We start from the raw sequence: 8,651 nt of genomic DNA, 5'->3' as shown, positions 1-8,651 counted from the left end.
CCAAGACAGGGCTCCATCCAAAAATAGCCCAGAAATGTAGGTGACTTGCTGGTCTGGTGCACATTTGCTCATGCGGAGAACAGATTCAGTCTTCTCGGCCCAACGAACAAAGGCGACAGCACCTCCGGTGCCATCAAAGTTGACTGGCTTGCAGTCTAGAAACTGCTTGTAGGTGCACCCTATACGTTACAACATATGAATGGCATTAGCATCTTGCTGGAGATATCCAATTAGATCATGGTATGTCTTAATGACTTAGTATTACCATGAGGTGGATTGTTGTTGCCAGTATTGCCAGAATTACTTCCACTAGTCCCTCCTTGAGAGGCGGCGTATTGCGCGATGGCAGCTGGAGTTCTGCCTCATTGGTAGTCATCGGCGTTTGACGTCTCGGCATCTTCTAAAAGATGTGTTCACGTGGGTCAGGTCGTATATAATGATAGTAGTAGTACATAACATCTCATGTTATAAATAGACTAATCACATAACATCCCATGTCACAATTATATCAATCACACAACATCCCATGTCATAAAACATAAATAATCAATCAAAACATCATATATGATGAGAATACTGCGATTGCCATATATCGAGACCACATAGTAAAGTGTACAGGTACATAATAGTGTCATACATCATCAATGACTAAGGGCTACATCACCCCAGTCCAAAACTATATCAAATCAGTGTCAATACATCCATATACATGTCAACAAAAGTCAGAATCAGAATATAGTCTCCAAAAATGTTGTGTGGTCAAAGCAATCGCCGTCTTCTCAACAACGTCTACCCATGCTGTACTAAAGATGCCCTAAACTGATGGCGGTGGAGGAGGGGGAAAATGGGTGTAGAACAAACGACGCAAATGGAGCCAGGCCTCCTCCATGGCTCTCTGGGTACGCAACCAAGAAGCAACCTGCTGCTCTAGTGCCAAAAGGCGTGCAGCATAGTCAGGTAACAACGGTCGAGGGTGCTGCGAAGAAGCAGGGTGGGTCTGACCCTGACACTGGCGGTGGCTGCGCTCTCTCAAGCTCCTGAATGCGCCATGTGTGTGCCTCGTGCTGGACAACAAATGACATCAAAACGTCCTCAATGGAATGCCCCATGTGGAAAGGATGGTAGGGGTCGGTCGGTGGCATAACAGGCGGTGATGTCCAAAGGAATGGCTCACTGGCTGGATCAAAAGGTGATACAGGAAATGGAGGAACAGGGGGAATAGCAGGTGTAAACTGTGGCATAACTGGTACGGATGTCGGCACATGTCCAAAGGGATGAGCCGAGGAACCCTCTCCAGGTCGAACTGGAGGTGTGTACTGTGCAAACGAAAAAGAGAAATCCACGTGACGTGCATCGGTGGCATGAGGGGGAATAGGTGGAATCTCATCATCAGCAGGAATCCACCCATGCTGGGCGTGCTCATCTCGTGGGTCAATCTGTGCCTCAAAAAGTGCTCGATCAAACTGCACAGGCATAGGGTCAAGATGGGGTGCAACAAGAGGGTCAACGGGTACATCATCGATAAGTGGGGGATCAACATGATCAGCAGCAACAACATGGTCACCCTCCAGTAGTGGAGCATCAACAGGGTGATCATCAATGGGTGGGTCAGCAATCACAGGATCAATAATGGGTGCGCCAGCATGAACAGGGTCATGCTCAAACACTGGGTCAGGAGCAGCTACCGGCTCGAGGGCCACGGCAGGCTCGGGGTCAACGAACTCCATGTCAAAATCTGCATCTTCAGCGAATGCAGGGTCAACTGGGTCTACTGGGTCAACCATAGGCTGATCCAAGAGGATGAACTCTATCTCCTGGTCTGGGTCGAATCCTGGTGGAAAGACAGGATCGGAATCCTCCTCAACATCGTGATCGAAAGCAAAGCTAGGAGCAGGGGCAACAGAGGATGCCCTATCAGGATCTGAACCGTGAGAGAAGTGCTGCGCACTCTGAGTGTGTGATGGTGCGGAGGCCACAGACTCGAAAGAGTCTGGGACCGGTGAGTGTGCAGGTGACTCCCCAGCTGGAGCATCTGCGAGTAACAAAAGACCATCGTCAGCTAGAGGGCCTCGCCCTCGTCATCGTCCTCCAGGGTCTCATCATCAAACAGATCGACGTCGTCGTCAGCGTCGGCATCGAGGAGCATATCGTAGGCAGGATAAACGGCCAAAGGTATGGGAGCAGGGATCTCTACGAGCGGTAGGTACCCAGCAAAAGGGCCATCAGCGGGCTCATCGACAGCGTCGGGCAGCGCAAAGGGCTGGAAGTCATCCTCGTCTATGCTGGTAACATCTGATGTGTGGACCTCGTGCTCTGAAGACTCTAGGTCGTCTGATACTATGGGTCTAGGGCCCGTGGTGTCCGAATCACCAGTGCTGGACGAGTCCATGGTGTCTGTAACACAAACACAAATATGCACAAATAATCAGTCATACAATCAGGTAAACACATTAGTCACCAATTAAGCAATCAAATAACTCTCCTAGTCCCACTAGCTTCCCAGCCTCCCAGACTGCTCTTCCTAGTCCCACTAGCCTCCCAGCCTCCCAGACTGCTCTTCCTAGTCCCACTAGCCAAATTCTCCCAGCCTCTCAGACTGCTCTTCCTAGTCCCACTAGCCAATTCTCCCAGCCTCTCAGACTGACTCCCTAGTCCCACTAGACAACTACCTCGGCCTCCCAGACCGAGCCTCGGCCTCCCAGACCGAGCCTCAGCCTCCGAGACTGAGCCTATAAATAATAAATAAAATGTGCTCAACATTTGTTTATAAAAACGTTTTGGATCTCGACTTAAGTGGTATGCAGTAAAAATGTTTTCGTGAGAGCCCTAGTGATCATAGTCTAGACTCGAGAAGGAATCCTAGTTCGCTATGATCAGAGCTCTGATACCAAGCTGTCACACCCTGGCTTTGCGGAAGCGTGGTTAATTTTTGGTGTGACTTCTTAATACCATAGCTTAATCATAACAAGCTATATGAAATAAAAAAAAAACCATGCAAGATCATCCATTTAATTAAGTTTGAAATGTAAAGAACCACAACATTGTCTTAACGGATATTACATCCTAACAAACATAAACAGTGTTCAAACGACACAACACCAACATGAAATAAACACGGTTTAAGAACTGTGACTCGTCCAGGAAAAAGTCACATCCCTTAAACTCGGATGACCTCGAAACTAGTGCAGCGGAAAAACGTGTCATACCGCGCCAGATCCTTTAATTCCCTGAAATACATGTAAGTTGAAAAATCAACAATAATGTTGAGCGAGTTCATGTGTAAGTGAGTAAATAAACCTTTGTATGTATAAAATCCTGGTATGTAGCAAATAAGGAAAAAGAGATCACCAATGGTTTGCAAGGCCATTGATATGTGTGAAGTGTAAGTAGGAAGACTCAAACCTAGCGGATTTATGCGTTGGGCACAAAGTCACCCCAAGGTCCGTTATGCTGGGCCTGGGGCTGGGCTCGCTACACCCAAATAGATCTACCGCTCCTGTCCCTCGGTCCTACCCTGAGGATTAATGGCCTCAAGTTTCCGCCTACCCACTCACATGATCTAAGTAGTAAACCTCCTTACGCTAACCATACCATGTATAAAGTATTCGTAATCAAAGTAACATGTATTTCACCCCCGCAGTTTAGAAAACTGAAAACAGTTAAGAGAAAAGGGGGACATGAACTCACAGTGGTGCGTCTCTACCAAGTATACCTCCTGATCAAGCAGCTGTGCGACGACCTACACGTACTAACTCTATTAGACGGACGGTCGTGCCTTAGCTTCATGGTTTATGTTTTTGGGAAATAGTTAGACAACTATTTTGTGTTTACATTTTGTAAATACTTGGTAATTATTTTCCTTCCCAATGATGGGGGATTTAATACATGTGCATTCAGATAACTTTGAAATATATTATTAAGTCTCACTTAAAATATATTTTAATCCTTTATCCAAAATATAAATATTTTTCCCAAAAATATTATATCTTAATACATATGATTTTCCAAAAATAATATCTTGACAAAAATACGCGTTCATAAATATTTTCTTTAAAATGCGTAAGTTACGTTTTAAAGGTCGGATGGTATTAACCATACCGTTGTAACTTAAGTATTTGTTAGTATTATTTTGGAATCGTTAACATTCGGTAATATTATTTTTACCCTAAAAATAATATTTGTATAGTTCACAAAATAATCATAAAAATTCACAAGTGTTGTTACGGAAAATATATACTAAATATATATTTATCGAGCTTTTATTTTGTGAAAATCCCACCTCCGTCATTTAGAAATTTTGTAAATAAAGTCGTGGCGAACTCTATAATTTGAAAACAAGTCAAAATGTATTTCTAACACTTACAGTGAAAATATTTCTAAGTGTTAGGTTTTTGGAAAAATTTCGCCAGAGTTTCCCCTGTAACTGGAGGTGGCCACGCTTTCAAGCGTATTATTTTCTTTTAAAAATTCAATTCAACAATTTTCTCATTCAATCAAAACAATATCCAAAGCATCAAACTAGTCAAAATATATGTAATTCGCAAAAATCACATGAACTTGTAGTTTATCCAAAAATATGAAGTAAATCCCATTACTTTTAGTGGATCTTTGTATAAATCAATCCGATTTCGTAAAAGCCTCGCTTTTAAAGAAATTCCATCTTTACAACTTCTTGTAAAATTTGACAAAACTAGTTCTTTGTCGAAACTTAGTGTTACACAAGTGTTTACACATTTGTGTGTTTTAAAAAAAATCATTCTTGTTCATGTAAGATCCGGCTTTAGAAAATATGATTTCTTTGACACTTGGTTCTGTAACAACTCTCACTAAAATTAATACCTAGTGTGTTAATTATCTATTAAGGAAACCCTAATTGAGGAACCCAAGTAATTCCGCATAAACCTTAAAATTTTTAGAACAATCGGAAACAGGATTAGGGCCCCTAAAACTCAGGGGGGGTAAACCCTAATTGATAATTATCATCAAAAAATCGTTGTCTAAATTGAATTTATCAAAACTGTCGACTCACCTGAGCTAGTTGGACACGTACCTACCCTACCCTAAAAATGACACCCCAGGCGATACGCGGGAGGTGCCACGAATTCTTCCGCGACACGCGGGAGATGCCAATTTTGGGTATAAATAGAGGGCCTTGGGACTTGAATTCTGACACTGAAACGACGTTAAAATTCGAATTATGCTTTGAGATATCATAGAAATCGTTCACAAACACACACGATTCACGAAGTGCTGCCGCAATCAGGGTAATAACTCAATCGCTATTACGATTCATTTTCCGACTGATCAATATATCCAATGGATGTTTAAGTGCCGCCCACATAGGGTTATACTTTGTCGTTCGTCGTTAAATCGATGGATGTTTAAGTATCGCACTTTGTCGTTCGTTGTGAGAATTTGATCTCGTGAGTTATCGTAAAATGCTGTATTGATCACTAACCCGGTTGTGTGTGTGCATTATTATTTAAATTAGGTTAATCACAGGCAAATCAGTAAGGCTTATACTCTGCTCGTTAAATCTGCAATGTGAGTCATTCTCTTTTTATCAACTGTTTTACAATACCTCAAATTATTTTCAAAGTGTTATAATTACAGGGACTAAGTCGTGGATATCTTGATTTATTGGTTAGTGGGGTATTGTGCACATTACTATTTCTCCCAGTTAGGTTCATTGACCTACTAGGGAGGAACGTCACTATTAGAGTTCATTGACCTAATAGTGGTATGACCATCGTCACCATTGTGACTTGTCACCATTGTGACAGAAGGCCGGATAAAGATAGGATAGGAACCATTGTAATCGCTCTTATGCTGTAATTTATAACTATGGGTCATTTCCTAAAAACTGAATGAACTCACTCAGTATTTCCCCGCTGACAAAACCTTTTTCAAACATGTTTCAGGTGATCTGTTGTGAGCAAAGAAAAGTGCCAGGAAGCACTACCAGCTTAGAAAAGTGGCTCATTGTAAATAAATAAAAGAAACATATTTTGAAAATAAAGATTTCCCGGAGAAATCACATTATTGTAAATTATGGGATTTATCCCCCATTTATAAAACGGGCAGTTTGAATTATTAAAAGATCCTGTTTAAAAAAAAAAAAAAAACTTCCGCTGTCGCCTAAAATTTAAATACCGCAGGATTTCTGTCCCGCGGCTCCTGAAACGGGTCAAACCGGGTCGGGGGCCGTGACAGGTTCTTTGTAAATACCACTTGTAGATCCGTAGATCTACTAGTTTTAAACACTATTTCATAAGTAAAGTCGATTTTACACAAGTTCATGTTTAGTGTGTGGTAGAGTTTCATCACTTAACCCTTTTTACACTTAAACAAACTCTATGTCATGATCCATGATCGTGACCAATCCGGGTTAGACGATGATCCGAGCTACCACAACATAGATCGGCCTCAAATAATTACACAAAACAAATCTTACAAGATTTACACAACAACCTAGCTTTTAACCATCATCTTTAGCATTTTTAGTAGACTTTTACATATCATCTTGTATGTTCACGAGTTTTAACCGTCATATTTCATTTTAACCATTTTAAAATAGATCGAGAGGGTGTTTATAGTAACTTACTACTAGCTCGAGGCTAGGGAAGATTCGAGTCGAAGAATGAGTGGATAAAAGAAATGAGATGAGGTCCTTCGCCTTCCGAATGCACCAAGCCTCCTCGTATGTGATCCTTAGCACTTGTATACACTTGGAATGAGATTATCAAAGCTCGAAAGATGGATGGATGGTGAAAGGGGGGTTCGGCCGAGAGCTTGTAAGGAGAGAGGGAGAGAGTGTGTTGTGATGTTTAAGTGGTGAAGTGATTAGTGTGTCAAGGCTTGTTCTTATAGGCAATGTTATAGTTCATTAACCAATGGTCACCATGTCTAATAGATATTAGACACATTAGATTATTTTAATCAAAATAGGACAAGGGGTGTCCCCCTTGGGGACGGTTTGGTTAGGGGGGGGGGGTAACTTAGTTAGGTTTCAACCATTTAGTTAAGTATTAGTTAAGTATTAGGAGGTTAACTCGGTTATTAATGCGTTATGCGTTATAGCGGGTGTTAGGGTATTCAGGGACCCTAACTGGCTCAGAAAAAGATAAACAATATTAATGGCAATATTTTTATGTTCCGGGTATAGTCTGGTTGTTCGGTTGGATAGTGATCCGTTAAAGTGCTTAACAAAGCTGTAAAGTGTCGTTATTACCATTTTTAGTGACACAACTTATTCCCAACACTTTAGAAAGTGTCTAGTAATATTTTTCTCATGTTTTGGCACTTTACTAGTTAACCAAATGCTGAATTTTTAGTTAGAGTGCTGAATTTTATACTTAGAGTACATTTTAGGCACATCCGGTCACTATAACTTATATCTAGTGACGCAGTTCTACAACCCTTGTATCCCTACACTCACTACTAGTGTAGCAACTATCTCTGGCTCATACAGGCCTTAGAGGCAGTGTCTGCCTGATGCTGGCTATATCAGCACGTTCAATAGGTTATCCGTTCATTGTGCTACTGTGCTTTTGTGCATCAAGATTGTCACTAGAGTTCAGCATGTAATAATGGAGTGACAGCAATAGAGTATGATGCAAGTATGTACATGTATCAGTATTACAAGTAGCAGTTATTCACAAGTTCAAGTAAGCACAGTAATTAAGCAGTAATTAATTATTAATTTAGTCGTACGGATACCTGGTTTAATGAGGGTTGTCACACGAATAGAGTTGAAAAACTTGAAGATTCAGTTGCTGAAATTAAAGAAATGGTGCAAGAGATCTTAAAATCTCAAAAAGCACAAGCTACTGCAGTTCCTGCTCAAGCATCTGCTCCACAAGCATTTGCTGCAAATGAGCTATGGAATATTTTCCAACCCATGCTTGAAAAACAGCAACAAATGGCTGATCAAAAACATGCCATACAAGTTCAAATGCTGACCAACATGGTGGAATCTAGGTTCAAAGACACTCAAGCAGATATCAAGGCTATAAAGGCTAGCATACAAAAGACTGCCCAGAGTGAAAAAGTTCCATCTACCATCTTCTTCATGGATACACCCCTGGCAGATAATGCCAAAAAAGGGAGAAAATCAAGTTGAAAAAGAAAGGAATAGAAGATGAGATGTATATTGAACCAAAAGAAGAAAAATCCAAAACTTCAAATCAAACAGCTGATACATCAGTGGTTACAAAAACTGCTGACTGTAGCCAAACAGCTGCCATATCATCAACACACACACCTCCAACACACACCACCTCATCACACACCATCACAACTACTGTTCCACCACCACCACCTGTGTCCACAGCACAAAAACCACCATCAAAACCAAAAACTACCAAACCATCATCACCCCCTGCCAAAAAGCAGAAGACAACAGGTGTCACAACATCTGTTGTAATGGCAACAGTGGTTGAAACACAAGTTATTTCAACTACTGCTAGTCAACCACTGATCACCACCCAAACAACTGCCACAATAACCCCTGCTCAAAAGCAGAAGACATCTGCTGATACATCAGTAGTTGTAATGACAACAGCAGTTGAGACACCAGTTGTTTCAACAGTTGTTAGTCAGCCATCCACCACTGCTCTATCCTTTCCTATATCACAACCACAGCTCTTTAG

The sequence above is a fragment of the Helianthus annuus genome, chromosome 15 (assembly GCF_002127325.2).
Source record: "Helianthus annuus cultivar XRQ/B chromosome 15, HanXRQr2.0-SUNRISE, whole genome shotgun sequence".
NCBI lineage: Eukaryota > Viridiplantae > Streptophyta > Magnoliopsida > Asterales > Asteraceae > Helianthus > Helianthus annuus.
The sequence above is the reverse complement of the archived record's forward strand: the minus strand, read 5'-3'. Positions refer to the sequence as shown.